At 40.7% G+C, this 22,351-nt stretch overlaps 1 pseudogene; it reads right to left on the bottom strand.

The window, feature by feature from the left end:
• Window positions 1–372: 372 nt before the first annotated feature.
• On the bottom strand, window positions 373–6,416 carry LOC118642029 (annotated as a pseudogene).
• Window positions 6,417–22,351: the final 15,935 nt, after the last annotated feature.

A 22,351-nucleotide genomic window follows, 5' to 3' on the forward strand; every position in this document is an offset into this window, starting at 1 on the left:
CACATTCTTTCCACTCTGTAGCTAAAAATACCAGATTATTTTTTTCTCTCACAATTTCCACCTCTATCCTCCCCATCCAGTGTGAAAATATGGTTTATGTATTCAATACTGGATTTTTAGATAATTGTTTTAAAAATACCAGTTCTGTTCCTTCCTTAAAAGAAGTGAAAAGCAGTTGATATTTTCTGCCTTCCAGGATTTTTACCAACAAAGTAAATATATTTTCAGCATAGATGGGGTAGAAAGACATTCCACTCCAAGTGTTCCCAACGCAATTTATATTTGTGCCAAAGGTGGGGGGAAAGTTTTTCTGTATGTGAGTGAATTATTTTTTCACATTATGAAAGCAATATATTCCAAGTTTCAAAGGCTTCACAAGTTCCATAAAATCTTTTTCATCAGTAGATGGAAACTTTCACACTTCATGATCTTCTGCCAGGTAGGACTAGTGTCATTCACTGGTGTCCTTTCCAGGGCATGTCGTGGTGGCACAGTAACAGTGAGTGGAATGATACAATCTACAACTGGGTCTTGTACACTGAGTGTTAAATCTACACTGTTTTGAGTGATAGAAAGGACATTCCATTTTCTTACAAGAAGAGAGGCAACAGTAGAGCTGACTACTAGGAAATGGTGTTGGTGTTGTTACTGCTGTGTTTGGAGGCAGGATTGGAATTCCACTCCAATGAGTGAAGGGACAATCTGACTTAGTACATTTTGCGTCATATTTACAATGTGGATAAACAAACAAACTCTTTTCAGCAAATTTACAATTGGGGAAGCTTTGAAGCGGAAACAGGGTGACAGAAAGCACATTCATCCCCATTTTATAGGCAGGCCAGTACCTGCAGAGCTCCAAAAATTCTTCCGGTTTCTGTGTCACACTCGGTTCACTCACCTCAGCATTTGGGTTCTCAAGCTGCCTGCCCATCAACTGCAGCTGCTGTGAGTGGAAAAGACCTCTGGATCCCTGGTTTCAGGCTGCAGTTGTGTTTACAAGTTTCATTCCTTCAAAGCACATGTCCTCCTCTTGATCTGACATGTGTCATGGGGGACTGGGAACACTACCCAACATCACTATAAACTTGGGACTCCTGGGTTTTTCTGTTTGGACAAGATACCATGTCTGTGTAAGGTATCCTGAAAGTATCCCAAGGGTATCTGCAGTCTTCATCCCCAACTCTTGGTTTGATGCCACTACTGTTTCTTCAGACAGCTTTGTCTTCTGCACGATAAATGATCTTGTGTCTTTATGGACCGTGAACCCATATCATCCATGTCATAGTCATGTTGACTGACCTGCAGAGTTTCTGTTATTACTGGATCAATCTTCAGCCGGGATAACAATTGCTTCTGTTGAGCTCCTTGGCTTTTGTCTATATTTATCTCCTTTTGTTTCCTCTTCTTTAATTGGGGGACTTATTCTAGAGATCCTGCTTTGCCCTTGGACCATTTCTGCCAGCAATTCTTCTTGAGAAGTTTGAGTTCTGGCAGCAACTGGAAGTGTCCATTTCTGTGAGACTGTAGAATAGTTAGTTGTTTTTGCTATAGATTCTTGAGCTTCATATGTAGCCTTCAAAATCAGATTCTTGTTAGCTTGTTTAGAAGGAGGAAGTGAGGGTCTCCTCTGGGCTCTGCTGGCACCGACACATCCTGGAGATGCTTCCTGTACGGGACCCACAGCTGTCATCTTCCTCCACCTCTTCTCCGTCATGATGAATTTTCTTTTTACTTTAACAACTGAACTTACCATAGGCAACTTTCTCTTCTGAAAGTTTTCATCCTCAATACTCTTTTTTTCTGCGTTTTTGCTGAAGACAGGACTGAAAGTCTCTTCTAAGCTGTTAAACGCGCTGGTTCACACAAACATCTGGTTTCATATACCTGGCTGTTCTGTATGTCGAGTTGCTTGACAGTGTGAATCCTGTTTTGCTGCTGTTGAAATTGCAACCTGTGTAAATGAACACCACTGTGTGCAGTTTGACTTGCAGGCGGTCGATAAATTTCAACAGAAGGGCAAGAAGAACCCTATTTAAGTGTCACTGTTGGTTTTTTCTGAGATAAGGGATTCTCCTGCACAAAACTGAGATCTTTATCAGTTAGATCATCTAGTCCCAGCTGAATATCAATCACATCTGCAGAGGGTGCTGCCTCCCTCAAAGGTTTCACTGTTGACATCACCGTATGTTTGTCGACATCGGTGGTTTTGTGCTCCTGTGAACGTGAAGACACTCTGGAATCTCTTCACTCAGGTCTAGTGCTGGAAACCGCCAGGGGTGGCACTGCAGCCTCCTGCCTTCTCTCATCCCCCTACTGAAACTGCTCGTTTTTAAGAAGGCATGTCACTATCAAATATGTTGGTATCAGAAGACTGTAGACTAGAGGGTCAGTTGTAACGGTGAAGTTTATCTGATACACCGTGAAGCCATTCGGTGAATTGAATTGTGTTGTTCCCTAGAACCAAGTCCTCTGTCATTTGGTCCAGACTTTTCTTGTTGGCCATCATCACCATTAGCCTAATGTACTCAAGAAGGTCCTCATCAACATAGTCTCCTAATTCTTGTAATTTCCCTCAGTGGCACTCTGATCCTACAGCTGATCTCCATGGCTCTGTGGTGGGTGGCAAGCTCAGCACTGTGTGGCATTCACTTAGCGGGAGCCCAGAGCCCAGAGCCAGCTCCCAGCAGGCCTACCCGCGGCCACAGCCCCCGCCTGCATGTGAGTGAATCAATATGATATACGACAGAGGCAAGAGGCTGGATGGGATGAACATTTGTACTCTCCCCACAGCTCAGACGGACTTTGCTCTCCCCTTTCTCCCTCTTCCTCTGCCATAAACACAAAACCTAAAAATCATTAGTAGTCTGAAGTTGTTGTTAGGGGTTCACAAGTTAACAAGTTCAAACAATTATCCATGGTAGGTTCAAGAATGATGCATTTTATTTACACAGTGCTTAGTCAGGCTGGCGATAACTAAGAAACCCTATACAGGAAACTGCTTTCCTGGATATGAAACAAAGGAACTTATACAAATAAGTATGACTAATTCTAAGCTCTACAACTCAAGAAAAGTGTATAGAACATATACCAGATTTCGTAATAGGCTCAATATTAAGAGTAAATAATAAAAGGAAGTATGAATCATATTCAAGGGGAGAAATTATTTTTTGAAGGGTCACAAGTAGATGCAGTTATTAGAAGTAAAGAGTAAGAATTGAACATGCCTCAATGACAATAAATAAACTGGATTTATTTTGCAATACAAATATTTAAGTCAAGAAGTAAAGGAAACAAGCGCTTTAAAATACTTGACAAGCCCTGGCCAGGTGGCTCAGTTGGTTGAAGTGTCAACCCGTATACCAAAAGGTGGCAGATTTGATTCCCAGTCAGGGCACATACCTAGATTGCAGTTTAATCCCCAGTTGGGGCACATTCCAGAGGCAACTGATTGATGTTTCTCTCTCTCTCCCTACAAATCAATAGAAACATAAGCTCGGATAAAGGTTTTAAAAAATTACAATATTTGACAAGTTTGGAACACAAAAGATTTACTAAAAATTGGAAATAGTACAACTTGACATTAACATCTGCCTAGTTTACGTAAAGATCGTACTAAGAAACATAATTATTCACTAAATGATTACTCTGTAAAGCTTTTTATTTTTGCAAACACCACACTGTTTCTAAAACTCCATGAGATTTAGCATGCCATGATTTTATGTAAGAAAACTCAGATGCTGCTTCATTGCTACAAAGAGAAGCTTTGCCCAGCCAGTGTGGCTCGAGCATCATCCCATGTACTGAGTAGTCCCAGTTCAATTCCTGGTCAGGGCACATGCATGGGTTGCAGGCTCAATCCCCAGTGAGGGGTGTGCAGGAGGCAGCCGATTGATGTTTCTCTCTTACATTGATGTCTCTCGCTCTCCCTTCCTCTCCCTCTAAAAAAAATCAATAAAAACATATTTAAAAAGAGAGAGAGAGAAACTTATATTTTCTATTAATGAAACACATGCTACTACATACTTCTCTTGCTTTCTTGGTACTGTACTTGAGATTATATGCTCCTATCTCATCCACCCATAAAAGTCTATTGGCAAATTTAAGTGGATTTGTATGTTGCTCAAAGAATATATCTAGAATAGAAAGTTGTCTGTTTGGAATTATATTTCCTCTGCTTTCCAGCATTTAAACTTCTTGGAGAACAACTATTCTTTACAAGATTCGTGTTGTAGTAAATAACACTGTGATGCAGATTACAAACTTTGTACAGATGACAAGCTTCTTAGCTTCAGTGATTTGTACATCGCTTTGCATCTATGCCTTCTCCTAAGCATTGTGGCTGAATATATAGACCTTCAGAGTAGAAAAATGCCAGTTGCAAATACAATAAATTTCACGCATTTAATCAACGTGATTCTGGTTGTCATTTGGTATAATCTGTAGAACTCAAGGACCTGGATGGCTTTTGGAATAAGCAGTAGTTGCTTTCAGTTTTAGGACTAAACCGTGTCATGTGAAGCAGAGAAAGGAATTGCTCACACTCTGCCTGCTTCAAAGCAAAGTAAAAATTAAGCTCAGCATGTCATCACATTCTTACAAGTGACTTATGGGAGTCTTCTTTATAAATAGATTTTAAGAGTGCCAAGGTTTCCAGTGAAAAAGGAAACCGTTAAAATAGTTTATCATTTATTATTTCATTATAGAAAAGGCAGACAGAACACTGATTCCCCTCGGGCAATCACTGACCCTTCAAGGGCTGTAAGAGAATCATAGAAAATGGCCCAAAGTATTAAATTCATTACCAAATAGGTAGACTTTAATTTTCTTTTTTACTTTTTATTGAATTTATTGTAGTGACACTGGTTAACAAAATTATATAGGTTTCAGGTGCACAATTCTACAACACATCCTCTGTACTTATATAGTGTGTTCACCACCCCAAGTCAAGTCTCCTTCCATCACCATTTATCCTTCCTACACCCTTCTCCACCCCCACCCCCACTAACCCTCCCCATAGCAGTCACCATACCATGGGCCAGGTCCATACGATTTTTCTTTTTTGCTCAATCCCTCCACCCTGCCTCACCCAGCGACCCCTCCCCCCAACTTCCCCTTCCCTGACAGCTATCAGTCTAGTCTGTATCTATGAGTTTGTCTCTATATTCATGTTTAGTTCATTTTGTTCACTGATTCCACATCTAAGAGAAATCATTCGGTACTTTTCTTTCTTTGATTGCTTATTTCACATAGCATAATACACTCTAGGTCCATCCATGCTGTCGCAAAAGATAAAATTTCTTTCTTTTTTTTTTTTTTATAGCTGAGTAGTGTGCCACTGTGTGAATGTACCAGTTCTTTTTCATCCACTCATCTACTGATAGACACTTGGGCTGTTTCCAAATCTTGGCTATTGTAAATAATGCTGCAATGAACAGAGGGGTCTATATATTCTTTTGAATTAGTGTTTTAGGTTTCTTCAAATAAATTCCCAGAAGTGGAATCAGTGGGTCATAAGGCAGTTCCATTTTTAAGTTTTTGAGGAGACTCCATACTGCTTTCCACAGTAGCTGCACCCGTCTGCATTCCCACCAGCAGCGCCCTAGGGTCCCTTTTCGTCACGTCCTCACAAACACGTGTTGGTTGATGTATTGACAATAGCCATTCTGACGTGTGAGGTGATATCTCATTGTGGTTTTAATTTGCATTTCTCTTATTAGTAATATTGAGCATCTTTTCATATGCGCACTAGCTACTTGTATGTCCTCTTTAGAGAAGTGTCTGTCAGGTCCTTTGCCCATTTTAATAGGATTATTTCTTTTTTTTTTTTTTTTTTTTTTTTTTTTTTTTACAGCAACAAACATTTATTTCTTGCTCTTATTACACATGGGCAACAGGTTGATTATAGCTCTGCTTTAGGCTGTGGGCTAGTTATGTGTCTGATTCAAGTATCTTCTAATTTGGGGCCTAGGCTGAAGAAACAGCCACTCTCTGCCACATGCCATACTCACCGCAAAGGGTAGAAACTAAAGAGTCCAAACTAAACAATGTAATCCAATTTATTTTTTTTTTTTCCCCAAATCTTTATTGTTGGATGTAAAATGTATTACAGATGTTCCACATTTTTCCCCCATTGACCCCCTCCTCCCCACTCCCGCCCCCCCCCCCCCACCTTTTCCCACACTATTGTCTGTGTCCATTGGTTATGCATATAAGATCTTTGGTTTATTTCTTCCCACCCCCCCCCTACCCCTTTCCCTTTGAGGTTTGTCAGTCTAGCAATGAGTTTGTGCTTCTTAATCCCTTCACCTTTTTCACCCATTCCCCCAACCCCCTTCCCAACTGGCAACCAATAAAATGTTCTCTGTATCTATGAGAATGTTTCTGTTCTTCCTGTTCATTTTGTTTGTAGATTCCATTGTTGATAGATATGTATTCATTGCCATTTTGTTTGTTCATACATTTTATCTTTTTCTTCAAAAAGACCCTTCATCATTTCATATAATAACGGTTTGGTGGTGATGAACTCCTTTAACTTTTTCTTGTCTGGGAAAGTTTTTGTATGTCCATCGATTCTAAATGACAGCTTTGCAGGATAGAGTAATTTTGGTTGTAGGTTCTTGGTTTTCATCACTCTGAATATTTCTTGCCACTCCCTTCTGGCCTGCAAAGTTTCTTTTGAGAAATCAGCTGACAGCCTAATGGGTACTCCCTTGTAGGTAACTAGCTGCCTTTCTCTTGCTGCTTTTAATATTCTCTCTTTGTCTTGAACCTTTTGCATTTTGATGATGATGTGTCTTGGTGTGGGCCTCTTGGGGTTCATCTTGTTTGGGACTCTCTGTGCTTCCTGGACTTGTATGTCTGTTTCCTTCACCAAGTTAGGAAAGTTTTCTGCCATTATTGTTTCAAACAGGTTTTCGATTTCTTGTTCTCTCTCTTCTCCTTCGGGCACCCCCAAGATGCGAATGTTGGCACGCTTGAAGTTATCCCAGAGGCTCCTTACTCTATCCTCATTTTTTTGGATTCTTTTTTCTTTTTGCTCTTCTGATTGGGGATTTTTTGCTTCCTTATATTCCAAATCGATGGTTTGCTCCTTGGATCTACATACTCTATTATTGAAGCTGTGTAAATTATTCTTTATTTCAGTTAATGCCTCCTTTAATTCTAACTGTGTATCCATGATTTCTAACTGGTACTTTTTTATGCTCTTGATGCCCTCCCTAAGTTCACTGAGGTTATCACTAAGTTCATTGAGCATCCTTATAAGCAGTATTTTGAACTCAGTATCTGTTAGGTTGCTTATCTCCCTTTCGCTTAGTTCTTTTATTGGGGTTTTGTTCTGTTCTTTCATTTGGGACCTGTTTCTTTGTATCCTCATTTTGGCTGCCTCCCTGTGTTTGTTTCTGTGTATTACTTAATGAGAGGTATGGGGCTCGCTGAGACCCGGTGCTGCTCGTTTGAAAGAATTTAGGAAAAACCTGAAGCAGGATCCAAGACCAGCCAATCCTATGGTTAAGCAAGTGGCAACAGCTTGAAAGTTGTGTCGGGCGGGGCGGGGCGGGGCGGGGCGGGGCGGGGCGGGGCGAGGCCTCAGGGAGTCAGCAGGGCGGGGCTACGAGTGTGAGCCAGGTTGCTGGAGTCCCAGATATGGCTTCTGTCTGCTGCCCCCGGGAAGGGCTCACCAAAGGAACAAAGGCCTCTGACAGCACGTTTGTCCCCGAGGAAGCCCCCTCTCCAGCTCTCGCTCCAGTGCCAAACAGCTCAGTTCTTCCCTGTGTGTCTCTGGTGCCCCTCGAGCTGCCTCCCCTCTGAGCTTAGAGGGAGAGAGTCCGATAAGTCCGTGCGCGGGCCCTTTAAGGAGCTGCCTGGGGCTCCAGCCGCTTCAGCTTCCCTGAGCCTCAGTTTCCGCTGGTTTTTCCAGCCAGAAGTTATGGGGACTTCTCTTCCTGGCACTGGAGCCCTGAACGGGACACCTGGTGTGGGACAGGGACCCCTCAGTCCTCAGGAAGGACCTTCCCAGCCGCGGGAGCCTCCTGATTTTTATCTACCACGCTTGGGTGTGGGACCAGCCCGTCTCGCCGCTGCGAGCTCCGCCGCTGCTGCGCCGCCGCCCCCCCTCGCGCCGCCGCCCCTCCTACCGGTCTGGATGTAGCTGCTTTTTTTTTTCCTTAGTTCCGTAGTTGTACGACTTCCATTCAGCTTGATTTCAGGCGGTTTTGAATGATGGTTGTTCTGTAGTTTAGTTGTAACTTTGATGTGGTTGTGGGAGGACGCGATACCGCGTTTACCTACGCCGCCATCTTGACCGGAAGTCCTCGGATTATTTCTTTTCTTTTTTCTTTTTCTTTTTTTTTTTTTGGTGTTGAGTTTTATAAGTCCTTTATAAATTTTGGATAAAATTTTTTTTCAGTAATTTAATTTAATTTTTTTTACAGATGGTTCTCCTTTTTTACCCCCTTGACACCCTCCTCCCCAACCCCCCTTGCCCCATCCCCAGCTTTGTTGTCCATGTCCATTGGTTATGTATACATGCGTATAAGTTCTGTGGTTTATCTCTTCCCACCCCCCCACCCCCTCTTCTGAGGATGGTCAGTCTGTACCCTACTTCCGTGTTTCTGGGTCTATCCTATTCCTCAGACTGTTATATTCATTATATTCCATATATAAGTGAGATCACGTGGTATTTATCTTTTTCTGCTTGGCTTGTTTCACTTAGGATAATACTTTCCAGGTCCCTCCATGTCATCTCATAGGGTAAGAGATCTTTCTTTCTTACAACTGCACAGTACTCCATTGTGTATATGTACCACTGCTTTTTTATCCATTCGTCTACTGATCGACACTTGGACTGTTTCCTGATCTTAGCTATTGTAAATAGTGCTGCTATGAACATGGGGTACATATATTCTTCCTGACAGGTGTTTCAGGCTTCTTAGGGTATATTCCTAGAAGCAAGATCACTGGGTCAAATGGAAGTTCAATTGTTAATTTTTTGAGGTAACACCATATTGTTTTCCATAGTGGCTGCACCAGTCTGCATTCCCACCAGCAGTGTATTAGAGCCCCCTTTCTCCACACCCTCGCCAACACTTGTTGTTTGATGATTTGTTGATGGCGGCCATTCTGACAGGGGTGAGGTGATACCTCATTGTTGTTTTAATTTGCATCTCTCTGATGATTAGTGATATTGAGCATTTCTTCATATGTCTCTTGGCCATTTGTATGTCCTGTTTGGAGAGGTGTCTATTTAGTTCCTCTGCCCATTTTTTAATTGGGTTCTTTGTCTTCTTTTTGTTGAGTTGAATGAGTACTCTATATATATTGGAAATTAACCCCTTATCTGATGTATCATAGGCAATGATGTTCTCCCATACAGTGGGTTGCCTTTCCATTTTGATGGTTGTTTCTTTTGTTGTGCAGAAGCTTTTGAGTTTGATGTAGTCCCATGTGCTCATTTTTTCCTTTGTTTCTGTTGCCTTAGGTGATTTTTCATCAGTGAAAATTCTGCTGCGTATGATGTCCAAAATTTTGTTGCCTACATTTTCTTTTAGAATTTTTATGGATTCACGGGTCACATTTAAGTCTTTTATCCATTTTGAGTTTATTCTTGTGTATGGTGTAAGTTGATGGTCGAGTTTCATTTTTTTGCATGTAGCTGTCCAATTTTTTCAACACCATTTATTAAAGAGGTTGTCTTTACTCCACTGTACGCTCTTGCCACCTTTGTCAAATATTAATTGAGCATATTGCCTTGAGTCCATTTCTGGGTTCTCTATTCTGTTCCTCTGGTCTATATGCCTGTTTTTGTGCCAGTACCAGGCTGTTTTAATTACAGTCACTTCGTAGTATAACCTGATATCTGGTACTGTGATCCCACCTACTTTGTCCTTCTTTTTCAAAATTGCTGTGGCTATTTGAGGACTCTTTTGGTTCCATATGAACTTTTGAAGTATATGTTCTAGTTCTGTGAAATATGTCAGTATTTTGATGAGGATTGCATTGAATCTATAGATTGCTTTGGGTAATATGGACATTTTGATGATGTTAATTCTTCCAATCCATGAACAAGGTATGTACTTCCACATTTTTATATCTTCCTCTATTCCTTTTGTTAATGTCCTGTAGTTTTCTGCAAATAGGTCATTTATTTCTTTGGTTAAGTTTATTCCTAGGTATCTTAATTCTTTTGCCGTTATGCTAAATGGGATTGTTTTTTCAGTTTCTCTTTCTGTGAGTTCATCATGGATGTATAAGAATGCCATCGATTTCTTGACGTTAATTTTGTATCCTGCTACTTTGTCAAATGCATTTATTAAGCCTAGAAGATTTTTGATGGAGTCTTTAGGGTTTTCTATGTATAATATCATGTCATCTGCAAATAATGACAGTTTCACTTCCTCCTTTCCAATTTGCATCCCTTTTATTTTTTCTTCATGTCTGATTGCTGTGGCTAAGACTTCCAGTACAATGTTAAATAAGAGTGGCGAAAGTGGACATCCCTGTCTTGTTCCTGTTCTTAATGGAAATGTTTTCAGTTTTTTAGCATTGAGTATGATGTTGGCTGTAGGTCTTTCATATATGGACTTTATTATGTTGAGATATGATCCCTCTATTCCCACATTGCTGAGCTTTTTATCAAAAATGGATGCTAGATTTTATCAAATGTTTTTTCAGTGTCTATTGATATGATCATGTGGTTTCTATTCTTCATTTTGTTTATGTGGTGTATCGCTTTTATTGATTTGCGAATATTGTACCAGCCTTGCATCCCTGGGATGAACCCATTTGGTCATGGTGAATAATTTTTTTGATGTACTGCTGGATCCAATTTGCTAGTATTTTGTTCAGAATTTTGGTGTCTATGTTCATCAGGGATATTGGCCTGTAGTTTTCTTTCTTTGCAGTGTCTTTTCCTGATTTTGGAATTAGAATTATGCTGGCCTCATAGAACACGTTTGGAAGTCTTCCTTCTTCTTGAATTTTTTGAAATAGTTTGTGGAGAATAGGTGTTAGTTCTTATCTGAATGTCCGGTAAAACTCCCCCATGAAGCCATCTGGTCCTGGGTTTTTGTTTGCTGAGAGAGTCTTGATTACCTCTTCAATTTCCTTAGTTGTTATTGGTTTGTTCAAGTTTTCTATCTCTTCCCAGTCCAGTTTTGGGAGACTGTGTGTTTCTAGAAACAGTCAAATTTGTCCATTTCGCTTAGATTGTTGTATTTGTTGCCATATAATTATTCATAGTAGCTGTTAACGATCTTTCGTATTTCTGTGGTGTCGGTTGTTACTTCTCCTGTTTCATTTCTGATTTTGTGCATTTGGGTTCTCTCTCTTTGTTTCTTGGTGAGTCTAGCTAAGGGTCCATCAATCTTGTTTATCTTTTTGAAAAACCAGCTCTTTGTTTCATTGATCCTTTTATTTGTTTTTTTGGTCTCTATGTCATTTATTTCTGCTCTGATCTTTACTATTTCCTTCCTTCTACTTGCTCTGGGGTTTTCTTTTTGTTTGCTTTCTAATTCTTAAGTTGTGAGGTTAGACAGTCAATTAAAACTTTTTCTTGTTTCTTGAGGTAGGCCTGTAGTGCTATGAACTTCCCTCTCAGAACTGCTTTTGCTGCATCCCACAGATTTTGTGTTGTGTGTTCATTTTCATTGGTTTCCAAGAAATTTTTAATTTCTTCCTTGATCTCCTCGGTAACCCATTCATTGTTCAATAACATGCTATTTAGCCTCCATGTGTTCAAATGTCTTTGCATGTTCTTGTTGCAATTGATTTCTAGTTTCATGCCATTGTGATCTGAAAAGATGCTTGATATGATTTCAATCTTCTTGAACTTGTAGGGATTTAGTTTGTGCCCTAACATGTGGTCTATCTTTGAGAATGTCCCATGTGCACTTGAGAAGAATGTGAATTCTGAAGTTTTGGTGTGTCATTCTCTGTAGATATCTATGAAATCCATTTGATCTAGCACTTCATTTAGAGTCTGTGTTTCCTTGTTAATTTTTTGTCTAGATGATCTATCCTGTGATGTCAGAGAGGTGTTAAAGTCCCCTGCTATGATTGTATTGCTGTCGATTTCTCCTTTGAAGTCCTCCAAAAGATTTTTAATATATTTTGGTGCTCCTATATTGGGTGCATATATGGTTATCAAGGTTATATCTTCCTGTTGGATAGATCTTTACAATATTATGTAGTGGCCTTCTTTGTCTCTAGTCATGGTCTTCATTTTGAAATCTATTTGATCAGATATGAGTATTGTTACCCTAGCTTTTTTTGCTTTCCATTTGCTTAGAAAATTTTTTTCCATCCCTTCACTTTCAACCAATGTGAGTCTTTTGTTGTGAGGTGGGTCTCTTGTCAGCAACATATAGATGAGTCATGCTTTCTTATCCAATCAGCTACTCTGTGTCGTTTTATCTGAGCATTCAGTCCATTTACATTTAAGGTGATTATTGATATGTACTTATTTATTGCCATTTTTGTTTAGTTTGGTTATATTTTTCTTCCTATTTCTTCTACTAATTACAGCAGTCCTTTTAACATTTCTTGTAGTGCTGGTTTGGTGTTAATGTATTCCCTTAGCCATTTTTTTGTCTGGGAAGCTCTTTATTTGACCTTCTATTTTGAATAACAGCCTTGCTGGGTAGAGTAGTCTTGGATTCAGATCCTTGTTTTTCATGACCTTGATTACTTCATGCTATTCCCTTCTGGCCTGTAGTGTTTCTTGTGAGAAGTCAGCTGAGAGCTTTATGGGGTTTTCTTTGTAGGTGTTGCTTATCTCTTGCTACTTTTAGGAGTCTCTCTTTGTCTTTAATTTTTGGCATTTTAATTATTATGTGTCTTGGTGTGGGCCTGTTTGGGTTCTTCTTACTTGGGGCTCTCTGTGCTTTTTAAACTTGAATGCCTTCTTCCTTCACCAAATTAGGGAAGTTTACTGTCACTATTTCTTCAAATATGTTCTCTAACCCTTGCTCATTTTCTTCTTCGGGGACTCCTATGATGCGAATATTATTACGTTTCCAGTTGTCCCATAGTTCTCTTAAGCTGTCTTCCTGTTTTTTAATCGTTTTTTCCTTTTGGTTTTCTGATCAGTTGATTTTTCCACCCTGTCTTCTAATTCACTGATTTGGTCCTCAGCTTCCTCTACTCTGCTCTTTAGACCTTCCAATGTGTTCTTTATTTTTGATATGTCACTCTTGATCTCTTCCTGGTGGTTTTTAATTTCCAATTGGTTTATTTTCAGCATCTCTATGTCCTTACTCATGCTGTTGAGCTTCCTCAAGATCATGGCTCTGAATTCTAGCTCTGTTAACATGCCTAACTGCTCCACATTGATATCATCTTTGGTGGAGGTCTCTTGTTCTTTCATTTGGCTTTTATTTCTGTGTTTCCCCATTTTGGCTATCACAGTGGGCTTTGGAGCCTGCCAAGTTTTCCCTGTGGGTATTGGTGTTCTGCTGTTTGTGGCTCCCTCTCCTGGATTTAGATGAGCAAGGGAGGACCCACGTTAAACACCACTGTCAAGTCTTATTTTCCTGGTTGAAGTTGCTAGTCCAGGAAAGGCACTGTTATCCTCTAGCTTTTTGCCTGGAGGCTAGCAGTTGAGGTTACTTGAAGAGTTTTGGGTTGTCAGTTTATTGAAAAACTCCCTCAGGTGCTCAGCATTCCTGAGGGTGGGGCAGATGCTAGTTATTAATGAACCTCAATTTGCATTTCAATGACCCACAGGGTGAGGTTGAATCTTCGAGGGAGGGGCTGCTGCCTCTCCCCAGAGCCCTGAGAATGAGCAATATGGCCACTGTCCTGTGCAACTCAGCAAAAGCTCTGAGTTCCCTCCAAATCCCAAGTGTCCCCACACAGTTCCAGTCCAGTCTGCCCTCCCTTTGCCGGAGCTCAAAGTGAGTGGCTGTGGCTATTTTAGCCTCTGCCCCGGCTCTGCACAGTGGAGCCGCTTGGGACTTTAACCTGAGGGCCCTGCTCACTGCTAAGGCGCTGCCAAGCTGCCAACCATGGGCTCCCGGCCCCCATCTCGCGCCTTCACAAGCCTACCAGGATTGAGTCAGTGTCCCTAGTTATATGGTCCTCGCAAGCTGCTTTTCTGTTGCTTTTCCCCATCAATTTGTCTGTGTTTTTGTTGTAATTCCAATTTGGTCTTGGGAGACGGTCTTTGTAGCTTTCGTTCACTCCGCCGCCATTTTGGAAATCTCTGGATAAATTTTAATGGTGTCAGTTATTCCCATAAATGAATATGGTATAAGCTTCTACTTATTTGTATCTTCTTCAATTTTTTTCTTCAGTGTCATAATTTTCCAAATATAGGTCATTTGCATTCTATTTTATTTTATTTTATTTTATTTTATTTTATTTTATTTTATTTTATTTTTTTCATCCTCACCTGAAGACATTCTTCCATTTTTTGTTCAGATAGAGTGGGAGTGGGAGAGAGAGAAAGAAACATCGACATGGAAGGGACACATCAAGTGGCTACCACCGTACAACCCAACCAGGGCCAGGGACAAACTGCAACCAAGGCACATGCCTTTAGCAGGAACCAAACCCGGGTCTCTCTGAACTGCAGGCTGACACTCTAACCGCTGAGCCAAACTGGCCCAGGCCATTTGCATTCTTGGTAAAATTTGTTTTTAGGTATTTAATTATTTTTGAAATAATTGTGAATAGGATTGTTTTCTTAGTTTCCCTTTTTGATAGTTCATTATTGGTATATACAAATGCAACTGATTTCTGGCCCTGGCCAGTTGCTCAGTAGTTAGAGCATTGGCCCACAGAACCAAAGAGTCATGGGTTCAATTCCCAGTCAAGGGTGTGTACCTTGAATGTGGGTTGGATTCCCGGTCAGAGTTATGCAGGAGGCAAACAATTGATATTTCTCTCTCACATCCATGTTTCTCTCTCTCTCTCTCTCTCTCTCTCTCTCTCTCTCTCTCTCTCTCCCCCTCCCTCCCCCGTCCCTCCCACTCTGTCTAAAATAAATCAATGGAAAAATATCCTTGGGTGAGGATTAAAAAAAAATTTTTAATGCAACTAATTTCTGGATATTTGTTTTGTATTTTGTTACTTTAGTGAATTGATTCATCAGTTCTGTTAGTTTTTTGGTGGAGTGTTTAGGGTTCTCTATATGTAGTATCATGTCATCTGCAAATAATTACAGTCTTACTTCTTCGTTTCCAATTTGGATGCCTTTTATTTCTTCTTATCTGATTGCTGTGGCTAGGACATCCAGTACTATGTAGAATAAGAACGGTGAAAGCAGACATCCCTGTCTTGTTCTCAGTCATAAGGGAAGTGCTGAAAGATTTAGCAATTGATGTCAATGGGGTGTTAGGATCCTCTACTATGACTATATTACCATCACTCTCTCCCTTTATGTCCATCAATATTTGCTTTGCATTTTTAGGTGCTCCTATGTTGGATGCATAAATGTTCACAATAGTTATACCCTTTTATATTGCTCCTTTTATCATTATGTAGTGTCCTTTTTTGTCTTTTGTTACAGTCTTTGTTTTAAATTCTATTCCATCAGATACAAGTATTGCTATCCCAGCTTTGTTGTTGTTGTTGTTGTTGTTTCATTTTCATTTCTATGAAATATTTTTTTCCATTTCTTTACTTTTAGTCTGTGTCTATGTTTCATTCTGAGGTGGATCTCTTGCAGACAGCATATACATGGGTCTTATTCTTTTATCCATTGAACTACCCTATGTCTTTTGATTGGCACATTTAAGCCATTTACACTTAAAGTGATCTTTAAATTACTATAATTTTTTCCATCACTATTTATTCCCCCATACCCCCCTCCATCACCACCCTCCCCCCAAAATAACCACATAATTTTCCCTGTCCATGAGGTGTTTTTGTCTTAAGCCCTTCACCTTCCCACCCAGCTCCACTAAAGTGATTATTGATAGCTATGTATTTATTGCTATTTTATTCTTTTAACTATGTTCCCGTTTCTTCTTCTCTCCTCCTCCTCTTCCTCATTAAAGCAGGCCCTTTAACATTTCTTATAATGCTGGTTTGGTGATAACAAACTCCTTTAGTTTTCTCTTCTCTTGAAAATTCTTTATTTCTCCTTCAATTTTAAATGATAGCCTTGCTGGGTAAAGTAGTCTTTGTTACAGATCCTTGCTTTTCATCACTTTGAAAATTTCATGCTAATCCCTTCTGGCCTGAAATGTTTCTGTTGCGAAATCAGCTGGCAGTCTTATGGAAGCTCTCTTATAAATAACTTACTGTCTTTCTCTTGTGGCTTTTAAGATTCTCTCTTTGTCCTTAAACTTTGCCATTTTAATTATGATGTGTCTTGATGTGGGCCTCTCTGGGTTCCTCTTGTTGGGGACTCTCTGTTCTTCCTGGACTTGTGTATCTTTTTCCTTCACCCGGTTAGGGAAGTTTTCAGTCATTATTTCTTCAAATAGGTTCTCAATCCATTGCGCTCTCTCTTCTCTCCTTCTGCCACTATGTATGTTGTTGTACTTCGTGTTTCTCCAAAGGTCCCTTAAACTAGCTTCATTTTTCTTCTTCTTTTCTTTTTGCTGCTCTGATTGGGTGTTTTTTCTACTTTGTTTTCCAAATTGCTGATTTGATCCTCTGCAATCTAACCTACTGTTTATTCCTTCCAGTGTGTTCTTCATTTCTGCCTGTTCCCTTTTATGGTTTCTATGCCCTTTTTCATGTTGTTGAGTATCCTTATATCCATTACTTTGAATTTCATATCTGATAAACTGCTTGCCTCCATTTCATTTAGCTCTTTTTCTAGAGTTCTGTTCTTTCATTTGGGACCTGTTTCTTTGTCTTCCCATTTGGGCTATCTCTTTGTGTTTATTTCTGTCTTCTTAGGGTGGCCTTATGTTGTAGGTGTCTTGTGAGGTCCAGTGGTGCAGTATCCTTGATCACCTGAGCTGAGCGCTCTAGGAATGTGCTTTGTGTGAGTTATGTGAACCTCCTCTTGAAATTGAGTTTTGATTGCTATTTGCCTGTTTGTGCATAGGATTGACACTCAGGCTAGATGACTGTGAGGCTCATCCCCAACCACAGCATCTGAGCTGCTGTGCAGGTGCTGACCACAGGAAGCAGAATTCACCTCAGCAGGGTTTAGTGCCTGCCGAGATCTCCTTTTGAATATGCAGCTTGTAAAGCTTATTGGATCCTGCTCAGATGTTGTATGAAACTGGCAACTAAGTGTGTTGGCTCTGGGCCTCTTGGAGGGACTCTGGTACAGACCTATATAAGATGCTGCCTGGGACTGGCCCTTAGCAACCTTTTAAAACTACAGGCTATCCGTAGTTTGTGACAGCCTCTACTGGGCTTGGGTGCTCACAGCAAGGACCAGTCTGTGCACCAAAAGCAGCTTTTACTACACCAGGCCTGGGGGTAGGTCAGCAAAAGTCCCTAGGCACCCTGAGATCTATCTCTGCCTACCTCCACCTACTGGCTGCCTGATAGGCTCAGTCACTGAAAGAGCCTCTGGCTATATTTAAGTTGCATGAGATAGGTTCCCAGTCAGTCATCAAGTAAAAGCAAATGATGTCCACCAAATTGATTCAGTTTCAAACTTGGTGCCAATGCTGGGTCTGCAGCTACTCAGCAAATGTCCCAGGTTATACCAAGTTTAGTTGCTATTCGCTGGATGCTCACAAACCTTTGCGTGGTGGGCTTTCAGGGAGTCATTACGGTGAGACTAGCAGAGTTTATCAGGCCCAACAGACCAAGATTTGGCCATGTGATTGAGGGCTTTGCTTCGGTAGGGTGGAATAGGGATGGCCCCTGTTCCAGAGCCAAGTAGCCCAGTCTGTCCCAGACTCTTCCGGGGGGGGGGGGGGGGTACCGATGCTCAGCAGGGTGTGACTGTGGGAGTGGGAGGGCAGGGCTAGTGGGCTAGTGGATGTCCTGGGAAGGTGCCGGTCAGGCTTCAGGGAAGGTTGGGTGTGTGGCCCTCGACCCAGAGCCCCACCATTCAGTCTGTCCTGAATTTTTCCCTGACCTCGGCAGGGTGGGGCCTCCTGAGCCAGAACCAGAGCCAGAGCCTGGAAGGTGGGTCTTTCAGAACCTAATAGGGTGGTTTCTATCAGCTCTCCTGGGAGGGGGAAGCACCTGTCAGTTTCACAAGAAAATGGGGGGAATGGCCCCCCAAAGCCACACAACTCAGTCACTGATACCCCCTGAGTCTGTCCAAACCTCTACATCCTGGCCAAGGCAGCTCACTACTCAGCAGGGCATAAGTTTTGCAGCGTGGGGTGAGAGGAAGTCCAGAGGGTGGAGCTATTGCTTCCCCCTGGTTGACAACACAGGAGGGGAGTGCTCCACCCAAGAAAGATGGCATCTGTGGTATGGGAGAATGACTCAGCACAGGGATCTTGGTGGCTGTCCCTTTAGCTTTCTCCCCAGAGCCACAAATCCCAGACTCTCCTCATGCGATGCTAGTCTGTTCTACCCTCCCTCTGCCATAGCCCAGGGTGCATTGTCCCTTTAAGAAGGTGTTTGTGTCTCTAATGGACTCCAGTCTCTCCCTTGCAGAAAGAAACCTCACTGCTCTTGACAGCCAGATGTTATGTGGGCACCTCTTCCTGGCTCTGGTGCTCTGGGCTGGGGACCTGGCTTAGAGTTTAAACCCCATGCTTCTCAAGGGGAACCCCCACGGCTGAAGTATCCCTCTGGAACTTCAGCTGCCACCTGTGGGAACAGGGCTCGCTTTTGTTTCTGCATCTCTGCCCTTCCTACCAGTCTTGATGTGGCTCGTTCCGTAAGTACTTGGTTATAAGTCTTCTGTTCAGCTAGCCTTCGGTTGTTTATTCAAGAGAATATCATTTGCTTTAAAGAAAAATGTAACAGTTGTAAGATTAGAAGTTTATACAATATACATGTCCTCTATGGTACAAATTTTTTGGAGAATGAAATGAACACAGCAAGAAAGTTCCCTTGAAGTCACTTGAGAGAATATATTTAAAGTGTCTTAAAATATTAATGAACAAAAGAGATAACTTTTATAATATAACCCAAAATTTATAGCTAACAAAAATATGTATAATAAAATTCTACATATTTACAAATATAAATATATAACATAAATACAATCATTATGTGTTTATGTATTATATATAAATATATAACATACATTGATATATTGATAATATAGATGTCTACACACAATCATCTTCATACACAAATATAAACATACATGTATATAACAAGTTGTTAATAGTTCAGAATTTCGTAATTTCTTTTTTGGCTTTTCTGTAGTTTTCTGTAAAGAACGTGTTATTTTTGAAATCAGAAAAGATATATTCTTTGTTGGATATTATTCAAGCCCTGAATTTAGCAAAGGTAGTGTTAGACACATGTGTATATATGTAAATATATATATGTATGTATGTATTTTTTCTTAGTCAACTTATAGCGAAACAATCATTACTAGTGAGATAACTAAGGCAATGTTGTAGAGCAGTTTTGGGTTCACAGCAAACTTGAGAGGAAGGTAAAGAGATTTCCCATATACTCCTGCCCTTGTACATAAATAGACTGCTCTATTATCAGCATTAGTCACCAGAATGTTACATTTGGTGAATGTTATGATTCATGAACCTACATTGATAGATCATAATAACCCAATGTCCAGTTTACTTTAGGGTTCACTCTTGGGCTTTTGATTCTATGAGTTTAAACAAATATATAGTGATATAATCTATTATAGCAAAATCAGAGTATTTTTACTGCCTTAAAATCCTCTCTACTCTACCTATTTTCCTCTCCTCCATCTACCCCCACCCCTGGCTGGTGAGATTTTTAGAGTCTGAAGACCTTGGATACCTATTCCTGGTAGAAATGACCCACTTTTATAATCAGCCTCATAGATGATATTAGGCGAATACAATGATTGACTCACAGTGACCCCTGTGAACCTCAGGGCCACTGGAGCTACGGGTGCTAGAGCCTGAGGAATCTCCATTTGTAAACTCTTAGATTTTCATCTCAGCCTACAGACATCTGTGATTTGGGCATGAAAAAGAAGAGGTGAAGAAAAGGAAGCCCCGAGCCACAGGAAAGTGGCAGTTTATAGAAGCACTTTTGTCCCGATCAATGGGTGCCACAATGTTAGCATATTTTAAAGATAATGACATGTATTTGATAGTCACAAATGATCTAGTCACTGAAGAGTGAAGATTTAGGGTATTATTTTAGAATTTTGAGTTCCATGTTTCAGAAAAAAAGAAAAGAAAAAGAAACTGTACTGTATTTCAAACAAAATTTTAGCTTTAAAAATTTCCCCTCAAGGTAATCAGTGATTTCAAATAACTTCCAAATCTAATCACTAAATATTTCTTTTGTTGCATAGAAACTGACCTTTTAGATTTTGAGTACTGAAAAGCAAAGGGAAAAACTAGTCCTCTCCTGCCACTTTGTCTGAGCTCCCAGGCCCAGCATGCTTCGTTTAATTGCACACAACCCAAACATTCTCCACATACACTGCCTGTCTTCTTAGCTCTCCATTCAGTGAGAGCAGAGCTTTTGGCCTCTCCAGTTTCTTCCAGGGTATTTTGAAATACATGCAGCATACTTCTGCATTTTTTTAAAACTTCTTTTAGATATATAGGAGCTTGATGTTTGATCTCTGGTTTTTCCTATTTTATATTTTCAAATAAACTTAATTTATTGTGTTTCATTTACATTTGTATAAAATAGATATTCCCTTAATTATAGCTGTCAATAATATTTCTATCTACTTTTACACAAATCAAGGTCCATTTAGAAGTGTCCTGCTCAGTTCTAAAATTAGGTCAGTACAACCACAAAATGTTTTCTGTCTCAGGAGGCCATCCATGCCCAGTGCCATCTGTTTTCTCCTGCTCCTCCTCTCCCCTTAGAATATCTTCTGAGTAATATTTTCCTGCTTCTCTATTCTCTTACTTTAAAAATATCAAAAACAACATCAGACCTAAAGAGATAATATATCAGGAGAATTAATACACTAGCTATACTATAATAAACACCAATTTTCAGTGGCTTAACATAACTCAAATTTATTTCTTGTTATGCCAAATCCAGTAAACCTTTCCTTCAAGCAATGACTCAGGAATTCTGGTTTCTTCTATCCTGTGGTAGCATCATCTTTTAGATCCTCGGAATCCTTTATCATAGCAGGGCGGCCTGAGAAAGGGATCAGAGAGAGTGGAAGCTTTCATGGAATATGTTGTGATCAGAACTAGAAGTTCATTGGCCAGAACTCAGGCACATGTCCTTGTCTAGATGCAAGAAGGTCTAGGAAATGTGTTGAGTTGTGTACCACGGAGGAGCCGATAGAGTGAACACCAGCAGCCTCTGCCACACAGACAGCCTCTCAGTTCTTTCCACAATCCATCGCCTCCGATGACCAGCCCTTTCCTAGGGCATACTTTAATGGACACTCTCCTCTCGCCATCCCAGCCACGCTGTTGCCTTCTCTGTTCTACCGATAGGGGGAACAGCATGGAATAGGAATAGGACCACAGTTGTTTAATGACTATTCACCTTACTAATTATAGATAAAAGGCTTCTTACAGACCTTGGGAAACTGGAAGATGAGCTACAAGAAGACAAACAGGGCTGTAAAGAAGATAAGATGCCTTAGAGCCCAAATGGTCCATTACTCAGAAAAGAAAATATATTTGAGAACAAAGGACAGGACACGTTTTGATTTAGTTGCTATGCCTGGACTCTGACCCCCTCTAGGAGTTTGCTGCAGGAATGCTAACCATTCTCCAGTCCAGCAACAGGCAGAGCTGTTTTCGCATTATAGAAAGTTAACTACCTGTTATCAGACTTTAAGATCCTGGAAGGAGACACATGGACCGTGGATCCTGCAGCCCTTACCCTGCCTCCCCTTCCCCCTTGCACTCAGCCCCTTTCGTACTTACCCTGTATAATCAGCTGACAAATAGAGGAGGTTAGAGCAGAATTACAGGATGACCTGCTGTGGTCTCCATACTGTTGGAATAAAAGCTCATATATGATTCAACCCTGTCTCTGCTTAATTTGGCTAAAGTAGTGACGGCCTCGGACCCACTGTGTTTCATTACCTCTCTGGTATCATCATTTTAACTCATCCAGAGTCATTCTTTCCACCATCCCAGGAAATTCCTGTGAATTCTCACCATGTCACTTCAAGTTCCAGGTATGAATGAAATGCTTCCAAAGATAATATCCTTGCCTCAGATTATGTTCATCCCTTTAATGTGTGTAAGAAATAAAAAATGAAGGAGAGCCCTGGCCGGTTTGGCTCAGCGGTTAGAGCGTCAGCCTGCCGTCCGGAGGGACCCGGGTTCGGTTCCCGCTAAGGGCATGTACCTTGGTTGCAGTTTGTCCC

Source organism: Molossus molossus, unplaced genomic scaffold (genome assembly GCF_014108415.1).
Source record: "Molossus molossus isolate mMolMol1 unplaced genomic scaffold, mMolMol1.p scaffold_m16_p_3, whole genome shotgun sequence".
In the NCBI taxonomy this organism is placed as follows: Eukaryota; Metazoa; Chordata; class Mammalia; order Chiroptera; family Molossidae; genus Molossus; species Molossus molossus.